This window comes from Aedes aegypti, chromosome 3 (assembly GCF_002204515.2).
Source record: "Aedes aegypti strain LVP_AGWG chromosome 3, AaegL5.0 Primary Assembly, whole genome shotgun sequence".
NCBI classification, from domain to species: domain Eukaryota; kingdom Metazoa; phylum Arthropoda; class Insecta; order Diptera; family Culicidae; genus Aedes; species Aedes aegypti.
The window spans coordinates 313126033-313140457 of NC_035109.1; the positions used below are offsets into that span (position 1 = coordinate 313126033).

Sequence of the window (14425 nt, forward strand, 5' to 3'; positions counted from 1 at the left end):
ACCTTACGCAGAGGCAGCAGCCGCACGAGGAGCAGCCATCATCATCGACAACAGACGGCGTGAAGCTCGGAGAGGTTCGGAAAAATCGATAATCCTCTTTCAGGAGTGCGCGCCTTCCCGTCTCGCTGCTCAGTGGTTCGGGTGATTTGTTGTCTTGAAAATATTTTTAATGTAGAGGATCGTAGCGATAAAAATTATAAGAAAATAAAATATAAGGCTTGATTTCGTTACGCCCGCAATATACGTACACGGACTGAGTAAAAAAAGTATTGCAACACTTAATTGAGTATTGAATATTAAATTATTTTAACATGGAGTGAATCAGACCTGAACTTTGGAAAATGAAGTAAATCAGTCCTAAACTGCTTGTAAATGAAGGGGTCAGAGATGAATCGCTGGAAAATGCAGTGAAACAAAAATGAACAACTTAATCTCCACATTTAGAAAATATCACCGACTCCGGTAATTTTTTTTACCGAAATATAAACCGCTGAGCGCTCGGTAATGTAAAGAATTACCGAACAATCTGTAATTTCAATCGACACATTGTTCGTAACAGCATGCAGTCGGAATAGAATAGGACGATCAAAACAAAATAAAAACAATAAATTTCATATGAGACGAACCAGCCTAGGGCTAAAAGTCTCAATAATAAAGAAAAAAAAAAGAATTTCATATTGATAGCAAATGTTCATCGATTTATTTTGTGTTTTCGTTTCAAACGGTTAATGAAGATGAACTGCTTGTCTGTTTACGAAGATGGGACACCACCAGTGGCATCACCAACAACTCGAACGTGCGCTTCAAATCTTGAGCTACAATCCTGGATAATTTGCAGCTGTTCACCCCTTTTGCACAAAACCGCCACCGATTCCGTCATGGGTGGTTATGCTCGTTAATGTCACGATGTTATACGGAAACGTAATTGGGCAGTTGGGTACTACAACGAAAATATTATATTCAATATTAAAAATAGGGTATTTAATAGAATATTTAATGGAAGATTGTAGTTACGGAAAAGTAGTTCCAGACGCTCATCCTGCTATCGTAGTTTTTTTTTCACAGAACGGTGTTCATAGCCACAATCACAGAATATTAAACTGTAATGGATGCGATACTATCGTGTTGACTAGCACATCGAAACAAATATGATGGCCTCAAAAATATCAAATTACAATCTGTTCGGTAAAGCATTGTAGCACTATGAACTGAAGTACGGTAAAAAAATACAGACTTCGGCGAATCTAAACGATATACAGCTTTTTCGGTAAATAAATAGACGATTTCGGTAAAAGTGGACAAATGATTTTTTCTTATATTCAAGGGTGTTCGGTAAATCTCGTTTGTAATACCGACACTTTAGTTAAAAAAATATTTTCAGTACCGTAATTTCGGGTGAAATTGATCATTTTTCACGGTTTTTCTAGTCTGTTTTCTATAATGTTAACAATGCCAAACAACTAAATGCAGGAAAACAAGTACGAAGGTGAGCTTCATCGACTTATGTACCGAAATTTTCTAACAAATGTAATTTTAGTGTTAACAAATTCCTCTAAAATAAAAAATCAGAGAATCTCATTTCGGGGTGAAATTGATCACTGGTCAATGCCATTATTGTTAGTTTCCAAAACAACTCTATATGATAAATTTAAGCTCCCTGAATCCGAATATGCTCGTAAAATCCTTAACAATGCAATATTTATATAAATAACGAATATTTAAATTTCAAGAATTACGCCGAAAACGCCTAAATGTATGCCATTTCCTAAGGAATTCAATGATATCTAACAGAAATTCAATTATTTCAACCATATGAGCTAATTGGTACAAGTTTTGGTGATGAAATCTGGTTTAGGGATATATCTTAAGCATCCTCACAAACTTTCAGGTTTATACCATGTTCAAATCCTTGCTTATAAATAGAAGTTCATAGGTGTTTGTCAATACTGCATCGTGCATGAAATTTGAAATTTTACGTTATTTTCATAGTAATAAACATTCTTTAACGCAAAAAACTTCACAACACACAATTCTACAATAGTTACGCCAAGCAACGTTCATTTACTGCAGCTTACATTGATATTTGTGATCCATTACGAATAAATAAAATCGTGTGATACGATGATCAATTTCACCCTTCTGATCAATTACACCCGATTTTACGGTATGTTTCCGGTAAAAAAAATTACCGAACAACGAGAAAAAATCTAAGCGTGTCGAAATAAATCAAACATAATTCAGACCAGAATCACGTGAATATGAAGTGATTCAGAGCTTGTTATTTGAATTCATCACTTGTATATGACATTAATCTGATCTGAATCATTTAAATATGAAGTATTATTATAATATCAGACCTGAAACACTTTAATATAAGGCGAATCAGTCTCCAGAAGAGATTAAAACCTAAATCATTTGAAAATTAAATGCATCAGACCTGAGTCACTTGCACCAAAAATTAAAACATAACTTAATTCCTTAAAAATGAAGTGAATCTTCAGATCTGATTGTTTGTCTGATTGAGTCCCATTAAAATTAAGTAAGTCAGTGCTTAATTCCTTGAATATAAAGTAAATTACACCCGGATCACTTAAAAATGAATTGAATCACTCGAAACACTTGAATATGACGTAAATTAGACATGAATCACTTGAAAATAAGGTGAATAAATTCAAAAATGCTTGAACATGAATCATACCTGAATAACTGGAAAATACAGTGAAGCAAAACTGGATGGCGTTAATTTAAGGTGAATCAAACCTTAACCACTTGAATATCAAGTAGGTTTTACCTGAATCAGGTGAATATGCAGTGAATCCGACATGAATCACTTGGATATGGAGCGAATTCAAATTTTCCAAGCACGTTTGCACTGGAATGTAAGTACAAGCTTATCATCCCAAAGTGAAAACTTATTATCCAAATCATAATAAAGAAATTTGCTGAACGGAGCCATTCAATTCGACAGATAGGAAAAGAGATATTCATGAGCTTATTTGCTATTACCAAGCTTCATATGGAATTATAGCTGGCCGTGTAGTTCCGGCGTCCAGAATAGAACTACGGACAACCCGTTCCGGTGGTAAGAGTCCACCAAACGGGGTAACCCCAATTCAAGGTGTGATGCGAAAAACCGTGCTGAGGAATGAATGGTCGAAGGGGTGAAAAAGATGTTCAGCCATTAACGGAGCCTGTGGGGCACCTGGGCACCCCTCACAGTATTTTGTCCCTTACCGCGTTAATGCAGGGCTCTGGCGTGGTTGACCTCTTTTCCCGTGCTACTCGTGGGATCCAAAATGAGTACAAATTCAAACAACAATCAGATTAGTAGTGGTAGTGCAGGTAGTAGCAGTAGTAGGGAAGCGAACCCCTTCGCAAGAAGTGGGCTAGCTAGATCTCCGTTGAGGAGAGTAGAAGCAGGAGGAGGCAGCAGTGCACGTAGTGCCAGTGCTGGAACCCATATTTCATCCCCGGCTAACGCATCGGGTGAAGTTATGGATGGAGCGTGGTTGATGAGGGCCATCAATAAAAGTAGAGATGGGCTCTCTGCGATGGAAGTGGCTGCACAGCAGCTCGACTCCATAATTGACTTTGCGTCCTCGAAGTCTAACATCAGCAAGGACCTCAAGCAGGCCTTGCTTAGACTTCGTAAGTCAATGTTGGCGGCCAAGCAGAACCATGCTGAACCCATGGTGACTGTGGCTGCGGCAGAACCCGTGGAACTGAAGGTGCCGAAGTCTACCCAGACGGAACCCTTCGTTTTCGCGGGCAGCCCCAAAAGCGTGGAAGCGAATGCTTACAGCAAGCAATCGCAGAAGCGCGCGAGGCAGCCGTCAGGGGAGGAGCTACCCGGTGGCGCTCGAAAGGCCAGGCGGATACTGACCCCGAAAACCGGCAGAAGTGCCGGAAAATCGGACCCCAGCCAGGCGTCCCGGAAAGCCGAGAAGGGTGGGCCCGAAAAGGCTGGCCCCTCACGGAGTGATGGGAACAGGGGGTTGCGACCTTTGAGAGGTCCTCCATCACCACAGGTCAGGGCGGAGCAGGGGGGGACGCCCCCTGGACAACCGTAGTGAGGAAGAAGAAGAAGAAGAAACAGGAGAATCAGGAGCGCAGGGATACCAGACCTAAGAAAGGTAGGAGGGTAGGTGCCAAGCGCGAAAAGGGTGATGCGATCATCATCAAGACGGAAGAGTCCAAGTACTCGGAAGTCCTGAAGGCGATGCGCAGTGACGCGAAGCTTGCGGATCTAGGAGCCGACGTACGCAGTGTCAGACGCACTCGTACAGGTGAAATGATCCTCGAGCTTAAGCGCGACAAGGAGCGCAAGGGCGCCACCTACAAAAGTTTGGCGGAAGAGGTCCTTGGCGCTGGTGTTGAAGTGAGGGCTCTGACGCAGTCAGTGACTCTGAAGGTGATGAACCTTGACGAGATCACTAACGCAGAAGAGCTCGTCACGGCACTGCGGCAACAGTGCGAAGTGCAGGTGCCCACCACCGCCGTTCAGCTACGGAAAGGTCCGGCAGGTACTCAGGTGGCCTTAGTACACCTACCTGTGGCAGACGCAAATAAGTCCGCTAAGGTAGGTAAGATCAAGGTTGGTTGGTCAGTATGTTCACTGAACATACATGAGCAACCAGTGATCTGCTTTAGGTGCAGGGAACCTGGACACAAGTCCTGGGGCTGTAAAGGCCCTGATAGGACTAAGTTGTGCAGGCGTTGTGGTGAGGAAGGTCATAAGGCACTAGGCTGCAAGAACCCTCCCAAGTGCTTGATTTGTTCCGGCAAGTCCGTGAACAACAATCACCCAACGGGAGGCTCAAGGTGCCCGACCTTCAAACGAGCCATCAACGAAAAGTCACAGTGCAGGTAACGCAGCTGAACCTGAACCACTGTGACGCAGCTCAGCAACTGCTGTACCAGTCAGTTGCTGAGTGGGGGACGGACATCGCCATCATATCGGACCCATACCGAGTACCCACCGGCAACGGCAACTGGGTCGTGGATGGATCCGGAAAAATGGCGGCGATATGGACAACGGGTAAATACCCTGTCCAGCAGTTGGTGTCTACTACCTACGAGGGCTTCGTGATCGCCAAAGTAAACGGTGTCCTCTTCTGTAGCTGCTATGCGCCTCCGAGTTGGTCGACCGAGCGGTTCACGCAGATGCTGGACTGTATGACGACCGCGCTGACAGGGCGAAGGCCAGTTGTAATAGCGGGTGACTTCAATGCCTGGGCCGTGGAATGGGGAAGCCGTAACACGAACCAGCGAGGTCAAATCCTGCTAGAGGCACTGGCCGTGCTAGATGTCGATCTGGCTAATGTTGGTGCCAAAAGTACCTTCAGCCGTAACGGAGGGGAGTCGATTATCGACGTTACTTTTTGTAGTCCTGGCCTAACGAGTAGTTGAGGAAGCGGCTAGGTCAAGGCCAAGCCCTCGTAGGTGGAAGACATCGTACTTCAATGATGAAGTACTTAGGGAGGCGCTCCGCCGTAACCTACTCGGCCTAAGCGGGGACGAACTGGTAGCGGTGCTTACGCGTGCATGCGATGCGACCATGCCTAGAAAAGTCCACCCTAGGAATGGGAGACCACCGACATACTGGTGGACTCAAGCTATTGCGAACCTGCGCCGTGCCTGCCTACGGGCCAGGAGACGGATGCAGCGAGCACGTACCGAGCAGGAGCGTGAAGAACGACGGGCGGTGTTCACCGCTGCCAAAGTCGCGCTGAAGTCTGAGATAAGGGCAAGCAAAAATGCCTGCTTCGAGGGACTCTGTCAGAGTGCCAACGCGAACCCGTGGGGTGATGCCTACAGGATCGTAATGGCGAAGACAAGAGGTGCAATTGCTCCTACGGAGCAATCTCCACAGATGCTGGAGGGGATCATCGAGGGGCTCTTCCCGCGCCACAACCCTAGCCCATGGCCTCCTTTTGTAGGACAGCCGGGGATTGGGGCTGGCGATGAGGATAGAGTAACTGATGAGGAACTTGTAGGGATTGCAAAATCCCTAAGCATGGGGAAGGCACCAGGTCCGGACGGAGTTCCAAACCTGGCCCTCAAAGTCGCAATCTTGGAGGCTCCCGGTATGTTCAGATCTGCTATGCAGATATGCCTGGACGAGGGAGTATTTCCAGATGCGTGGAAGAGGCAGAGCCTGGTACTATTGCCAAAGCCGGGGAAACCACCCGGTGACCCGTCGGCGTATAGACCAATATGCTTGATTGACACGGTGGGGAAAGTGCTCGAGAAGATCATCCTCAACAGACTGTCGAGGTACACCGAGGGTGTAAATGGTCTCTCAGGCAACCAGTTCGGCTTCCGGAAAGGGAGGTCCACTGTAGACGCTATTCTGACGGTTAAGAAAACCGCTGAGATAGCACTCCAGCGTAAGAGGAGGGGTATTCGCTACTGCGCAGTAGTGACTCTGGATGTAAGGAATGCATTTAATAGTGCCAGTTGGGCGGCTATTGCTGATGCGCTCCTGCGTCTGGGGATACCCGAGTACCTGTACAAGATTCTCGGAAGTTACTTCCAGAATCGGGTATTAGTCTATGACACAGAGGTGGGTCGGAAGTGCTTTCACATAACCTCAGGAGTCCCGCAAGGTTCCATCCTGGGTCCGGTGTTATGGAATGTCATGTACGACGAGGTGTTGAGATTAAAATTCCCGGCGGGTGTGGTCATCGTTGGCTTTGCCGACGATATTACGCTGGAGGTCTACGGTGAATCGATCGAAGAAGTGGAATTGACTGCAGCCCACTCGATCGCAATTGTGGAGGAGTGGATGAGCTCCAGGAAACTGGAATTGGCTCACCACAAAACTGAGGCTGTTGTTGTCAACAACCGAAAGTCGGTGCAGCAAGCGGTGATCAGTGTAGGCGACTACACAATCACTTCGAAGCGCTCCGTCAAACACTTGGGGGTGATGATCGACGACAAGCTTACCTTCGGTAGCCATGTCGATTATGCCTGCAAGAGAGCCTCCACAGCTATTGTGGCACTGTCCCGGATGATGTCCAATAGCTCTGCGGTGTACGCCAGCAAGCGTAAGCTTCTGGCCAGTGTCGCCTCGTCCATACTGAGGTATGGTGGCCCGGCTTGAGGCACGGCTTTGAGTACCAACAGCTACCGTAGCAAGCTAGAGAGTACTTATAGGCTAATGTGCCTGAGGGTTGCGAGCGCGTACCGTACCGTGTCACACGATGCACTTTGTGTCATCACCGGTATGATGCCTATTGGTATCCTTATCATGGAAGACATAGAGTGCTTCGAAAGGCGCGGCACAAGAGGCATACACAGGACTGCCAGAACGACCTCCATGGTCAAATGGCAGCGTGCGTGGGACAGTTCCACCAAGGGAGTGTGGACTCACAGGTTGATTTCGAGGTTAGATATCTGGGTCAATAGGCGCCATGGGGAACTAACATTCCACCTAACACAGGTCCTTTCGGGTCATGGATGCTTTAGACAATATCTACACCGTTTCGGTCATGCGGGTTCTCCCGAATGTCCAGTTTGTGCAGGTTTAGAGGAAACGGCGGAACACGTTTTGTTCGTGTGCCCGCGTTTCCGCACAATGCGTGACCGCATGTTTGCCACATGCGGTCGGGACACGACTCCGGATAATTTGGTCCAGAGGATGTGTGCAGACGAGTTTGGCTGGAATGCCGTTTCATCGGCTATCACCCACATCGTCTCGGAACTCCAAAGGAGGTGGCGTGTGGACTCGAGGAGTGACTAGTGCAGACGCTAATCAACAGGTGGTCCAAGGGTTCGCAGTCGGCTACGTAGGTCATACCGGTGCCCTACGGTCGAAATCGACCCTTACAGCGATTAAGTGGCCGCGGGGAGAACATCCTGGTAGCGCTGCTGTCGTGGCGCCGGCCTACTGGGTGGATACGAGCCTCTGGTTGTTCGGGGTAGGTGGAGGCCCCTTCGTCAGCAATCCCAGCTGGTGCTAGCTGATAGGGCCTGAGCCTTCAGTAGGTCAAATTGCGAAGCCCGCAGTATCAGTTCTTGATACCTGCGGTGCAGCTGGGCGCGGGCTTAGTGGTCGACCCTGCCCGCCTTCAGCGGACAATGGGAGGTGAGGACCACCCGGGAAGCTGGCAATGCGCCAGCATGCTACCTTGGTGGACCCCCATAAGCGTGTCATCGATGTTCGTTGCTGCATGGCTACGCAGCTAACCTGGAGGATGCGATGTGCAATAGCCCCTCTCCGAAGCAATGCCTTCTTGGTGGTCCCGGAGAGACGAAGGGTTTGGCGGCAATGGAAATGGTTTAGTGGGTCGGGGGTGTAGTCCTGTTTACTGCTTGTACGTAGTAAATGGTCCCCAACCCCACACTCCCGGACCTCGGTCCGGAGTCTGTTGAGCAGATTATCCCCCCATTGCTTAGAAGAAAAAAAAAAAAAAATGGAATTATAGCCCTGCAAACATCTTTGAAAATAGTAAACGTACCATCAGCATTCTGTGTATTGGTATTGGTATCAGCATTAGCCTCGTATATGTGGTTATCACGCTCAATGATGCAAACAATCTGGGTATCCAGCTTTTTGCGCTAGCATGCTATAATATTTGAATCACCCCTCACTGACATGTCTTGGATACACTATAATTATTTTTATGGTTGAATCAAAGTAAGCTACTGGTATAGCAAATCTGTTCTATTGACATGAAAAATCAAACATTTTCGTTGTTGTTTTTCATGATAGGGTATGGAAAATATTTGCTAGTTTTCTGTACAATTCCAACCGTTTGCTATTTTAGGATGAAGAACGATCAACGGTGGCAGAATGTTCAAAACCAAAACGTGGTCATCCAGTATGAGACATTTCCGTGAGGACCACTGATCATGATGAATTACAAAGTGAAGGAGCTACTTATTCAGAATGATTCAATGCCCTCCCTAGGCGTGACCATTGCAGTTCTTTTATTTATTCTTTGGACTGTTCAATAATAGCTGATGTTTTTATGACGGTGTTTATATTCAAATTGTTAGAAGGAATCATATCTATGGCCTCCGCAAAATGTTTAATCTCACACTTCCCTCTACAATATATTATACACTATCATCAATCATAAAAACCCACATTTAATCCTGCTGCTGCCCTAGACATATTTAACCACATCCGTACGATACGCATATTCGTCAATTGAAGGACGAACACGAAATTATTGCGACACGTTCAACAGGACCATTGTGTAAAAATCAACCAAATTTTAAACACTTTCTCATTGATGTGTATTGTTTACATGCTGTCAAACTCGAAGTCGTGTTTTTCGATTTAACAAAAATGGAGGTGAACCAACGCGAGTCGAGAGAACAGATTCTTTCCAAACACCTGAAATTTCCTGACCTGTCGCACCGGCAGTTGGGAAAAATGTTGAACATTGACCATTCAACCGTCTCCAGAGTGTTGAAACGGTTCCAGAAGTGGTTGACGTTGGACCCCGGCAAAGGAGCTGGAAGAAAACCGGGACCGAAGAACAAAAAGACGGAGGGAAAGGTGAAGCGGATGATTAAAGCAAATCTCAACGTCTCAAGCCGTGATTTGACTTAAAAGATCGGCATGTCACAGAGCTACGTCCAGAATGCAAAGACGAGAGCTGGACTATATACATACAAGGTACAGAACTTCCCAAACCGCGATGAGCGGCAACAATCGACGGCTTAAACTCGGGCACGGAAGCTCTACGAGAAGATGCTGACAAAATATGGCTGCTGCACAGAAAAAAAATCCGTTCTCGTATCCGTGAACAGCAGACGTGAACTCGTCTACAAGCAAAAATACACCGTGAACTAGATCATGTTTATGCGTACTACCATCACGTTAGTTCATGGTGTATTTTTGACAGTTCACGTTTTCCAGAACTTTTTTTTGAGCGTGTGTGTGATGGACGACGAAACGTATATAACAGCCGATTTGAAGCAAATTCCGGGGTTGGAGTTTTTTTACTGGCAAGAGCAAGTTCGATGCGGACGACAAATTTAAGAAGAAGAAAATGTCGAAGATCGCCTCCGAATATCTCATTTGGCTGACCATCTGCTCTTGCGGACTGAGGAGTGAGCCTTTCGTGACAAAGGGCACAGTAAATGGCGAGATCTACAAATCTGAGTGCCTCTAGAAGCGCCTTTTGCCGTTCTTCCAGCAGCACGACGAAGCTCCGCTTTTTTGGCCAGATTTGGCATCATGCCACTATTCTAAAAGTGTCCTGGAGTGGTATGAGGCCAATTCTGTCCATTTTGTTCTAAAGGAAATGAATCCGCCAAACTGTCCGGAGCTGCGCCCGGTGGAGCAGTACTGGGCAATAATGAATCAGGAACTTCGGAAGAGCAAGAAGACAGTCGCAGACGAGAAAGACATGTTAAGAAAATGAAAAAAAAAAAAAAATTAGAAACTAGTACCGGATGACAATGTAAAGACTTTGATGGAGGGCATCAAGCGAATATGACTTCAATTTTACACTCAAGGCTCCATCAAGTTAATCGTACTTTTGATTTTTGAAGTAAATATATGTATAAAACTACCCTAAAACTACCCTAAATTATTGAATACACATTTTATCCCTCTTTTCCATGGAATTATGAGGGTTTCACATAGTACATCTTATTTCAACTAGCCTTGTTAAACTCTCGCCCCATATGGTCCCCGTCTTGCTGAGAATAAGCAAGTCAACGGAAGACAGAGCGGAAGAAAGTATAAATTTACTATACGGCTTGACGAGCAAGTTGATTATTTTCTCAACGAATCGGTCTTCAAGCGCAAATTGTTCCGGGTACCTAAAATAAAGTGAAAGAAATGTTATTTCTGAGAATAATTAAAAAATATTGAAAATTCGATTTTCCTACAGAGCGATTTCTTACAGCAAAACAAATTGTGAAAAATTTTGACAGCCCCATCAACAATTCCAGGTCATAGCTCATTTAGATCATACTATAAAATTTGAAGGCAAGAAACGTCAAATTGATTCACCCCTTTCAGTTTTATAGCTAGGGTAAAAACCCGACCAACCAGTCCTCCGATTTCTTTACAGATCTTTGTCCAACGATAGCGATCGCCAACGATTCCAAACGAATCGGTATCGATCGCTATCGAAACTCGCTGACTGGTTGACCGGGAAGCTGGATAAATGTTTCAAATTGGGTAATATTTCCATATGCATTTTGATGAATCTGGAAAGCGTGTACAAGTTTCTCGAGGGAAAACAAAATCGTACTGTGTGACGATTGTATGCGAGTGTTCGTTTGTTCAAATGTCACTCTATACACGGTGGTGTGTGTTTGCTTACGGTCAAGTGTGTGATTTTATAATTTCACACATATTTCAATTTTGCTTTTACGTAAAAGTTTTCTCGTAAATGATTTGATCATTGTGATTGCTATTTTGCCGATCATTACCTCTTCGCTCTGGAAAAAAAACATCGATTGGAGTTATAAAGACCTCGAAAAACACCACAATCCAGAAGCCCTCAGGGAACACTTCACCGCAACTATTGGTACAAGTAAGAAATGTTTTAGCAATTTAAGTGATTTTTCATCAGTTTTAAAGCAATGGATCATTGAAGGTAACTTTTTCGGTGCTTAGTGCAACAAAAAAGGCGCCACTGTATATGGTATTTAACACTGTGACAGCATTGCTCTTCTGTCAAACACACAAAGCTACGGTGGCGCTATCTATGCTTCCCATAGCGGCCGTTTCGGTTATGATGATCCATTTGAACGCTCTTTTCAACTATTCCGTGTATCAACAAGCCAATACGTCGATTGGCAGTGTCGGTTCTGTGACTAATGTATAAAAATCAGTGAAAATGACACTACCGCAGCTATAGGAACACCTACAAATAATGGATCACTTACCCTAAGGACTGTTCATTTTATAAAATAAACACCTTGTATCTTTTTAATTTATCAATGAAATTTCAATCGGTTTTCTGTACATCGTTCGACTAGTATTGTACACACACTTAAATTATTTTACGGATTCCTGTGAAATCTGAACAGCTGAACAGCTCGGTAGAATAAATTAACGGAGTACGGTAAATTTTTACAGTATTCGGTAAAAAACCACCGGAATGAAATTTACCGTAAGAGCTTAGTGTGCAGCAATGTTGTGATAATAACAAAATCTCCAAAATAATTAAATTTCACACGAATATGGAACAACGTTTAGAACGGTCAGGTTTGGAGGTTGATTATCAAAATCAATGATTGTAAGAAATTGACTGGAAAATTCGACTATCTATATTTTTTTTTATTTTCACAAAGGCTTGTTCTTCGGAAGCATCATCAATCAGAAGCCTGATGAAAAAAAATCAAGTTATTTTTGGAGCAAAAATTCAACAGATGTAACAAAATCATTTTCCCCGATATTTTTAAAGAAAAATATTTTAAATTTGAAGGGAACTGATATGAGTAGAAGTTTTTGGTTTAAAGTACGTCCTGACGGAAGTGCTAATATAGTATTAATATGAAAAATAACTTACGCCGTCATAGAGTTACTTATTTAGTTCCCACGTCACATTGAAAGCACAATAGAACAACAATTCCTTTATTTTTAGAAGACCTTTCAAAGTTCATTGACCGTAATCAAAATTGGCGACACTGCTATATTAAATTAGTTTTTATTTTCCACATATTCTTTCATAATATGTTATTCTGAGATTACCAATTGAAATATTCGGAGAAAACGTTTACAATTTGCTGTAGATCGATAAATATACGTACATGATTTTGAAAGTATGAATTTATTTAGTAAAACGACCATAAAGAGTAAAATTTATACTTAAGACTGCGGTTTAAACTCACAATTTAGCTCTCGTTTATACAAATATAGTTTTTTTTTAGTAATCTTAACTAGTTTTGAACATGCTTTTAATTTTTCTCTTTTGCTGGGAGTGAAAGGATGGTGTATCAGCAAATTTGGCAGTAAATGGATAAATCACTAAAGTTACCTAATGTCAGAGAATTGATTTTTTTAAAGCTATACTTTTAGTAGAATAGTTAAGGATACAAACATTCAATTTGTTCATAAAAATGAGGATTTTTATTTTGCAAAAAATAATGTTAAACTTTAAACAAAGCGGCCACTTTATAAAATGTACAGTCCTTAAACTGTTACTTGTTACTTGGGTTACAAATATTGTGTCTTCAGCAAAGTTGTTTTGTGACTCAATGATTATGCTAATATCTCATTGTTCAAGTAAGTTGATTTAAAATTTTGCTACCAGGTGGCGCCAGTGGATTTGAAACATTTATTTTCCACATATCTTAGGAGCCTGACCTTCTATGAGGATGGCGACTTTGGCAGAGTTGTTCAGTTGCTCAGAGGCCAACATTTTCATGCGAAGTTCCATGCTCACTAGCGCCACCAGGTAGCAAAATTTTGCATCAACTAGTTCGAACAATGATAGTCATTGTCTAACAGAATTAAGACGCCATCTTTCTAAATTATCAAAATCCTGAAATGTACTTAAAACAAAAGTCTGGTGGCAAAATCCCGTATTTCTGGGCTGAACTAAATAATAATAGTCCATGAACTACTCTTTCTAGGTGGACAGGTTCCTATGATATCTGCAAAATAAAAGTAAAAGTTTCATGATCACTAGCGTTACCTAGTGGTTATAAATCACAACGGTTGTACAAACCGAGGTAATATTGGTAGCTGTATAACAGTTTATTTAGCTGAAAAGAGGCGGCATAAACAGCATAAGCTGAATAAGCTGATGTTCAGCTATAACCCAGTAAACCACCATCGTATATGAGGGGATATAAGAGTACAAATGTGGAGGCGATATACGTACATCTTGCACGTAGCGTTATGGCGCATGTACGTATATAGTCTCCACATTTGTACTCTTATGCGCTATCGTATACGAGTTTGTGTTTACTGGGAAATGTTACTTGGGAAGTACAACAGCGTGACAACTCGAAGTTTAGAGAAATTTCATGTAAAACTAACAGAATTTCACTCTACTGAAAATTACTCAAAGTGAATTCTGCACAATTCGAACGCTCCGAACCACTGCGTCTCCAGTGAGGTGGCTGCTAGATGACGGCATCCATTTTCCCGCTGCGACGCACAAAGCCCAGGAAAAAGCCACCACCCAGCCAGCCCAAAAAGAAGGACGCCCAACCGGGGGGTGGTCGAAAAAATTTTCACCATCATCATCGCCGCCCCCGCTTATGCGGGGCTGACGATGGCATATGTTTAGGGCGCGAAAACTTACCTCATTTTTCGTGGGGGCCGGTTCTATCCATTTTGAAAGTTATCCATTGTGGGTCACTTTTCACTGCACTGCTGGAAAATTTTCCTAGGATTTTCACTTCTTCCACACAGAGCTTCACATTCTGCGAGGAGTTCACAATCGGACACAACCGCACGACTCGACCAGTCACTCCGAAATATACGCGACTCTTACGA

At 43.6% G+C, this 14425-nt stretch overlaps 1 protein-coding gene across 1 annotated transcript in view; it reads right to left on the reverse strand.

Moving 5' to 3' along the window:
- LOC5578279 (protein charlatan) overlaps positions 1–14425 on the reverse strand; it is a 153820-nt gene extending 139395 nt beyond the window's left edge. The window contains exon 1 of the mRNA XM_021851484.1: positions 14232–14425. The gene's annotated coding sequence lies outside the window, so the exon portion shown is untranslated. The remainder of the gene's footprint in view (positions 1–14231) is intronic.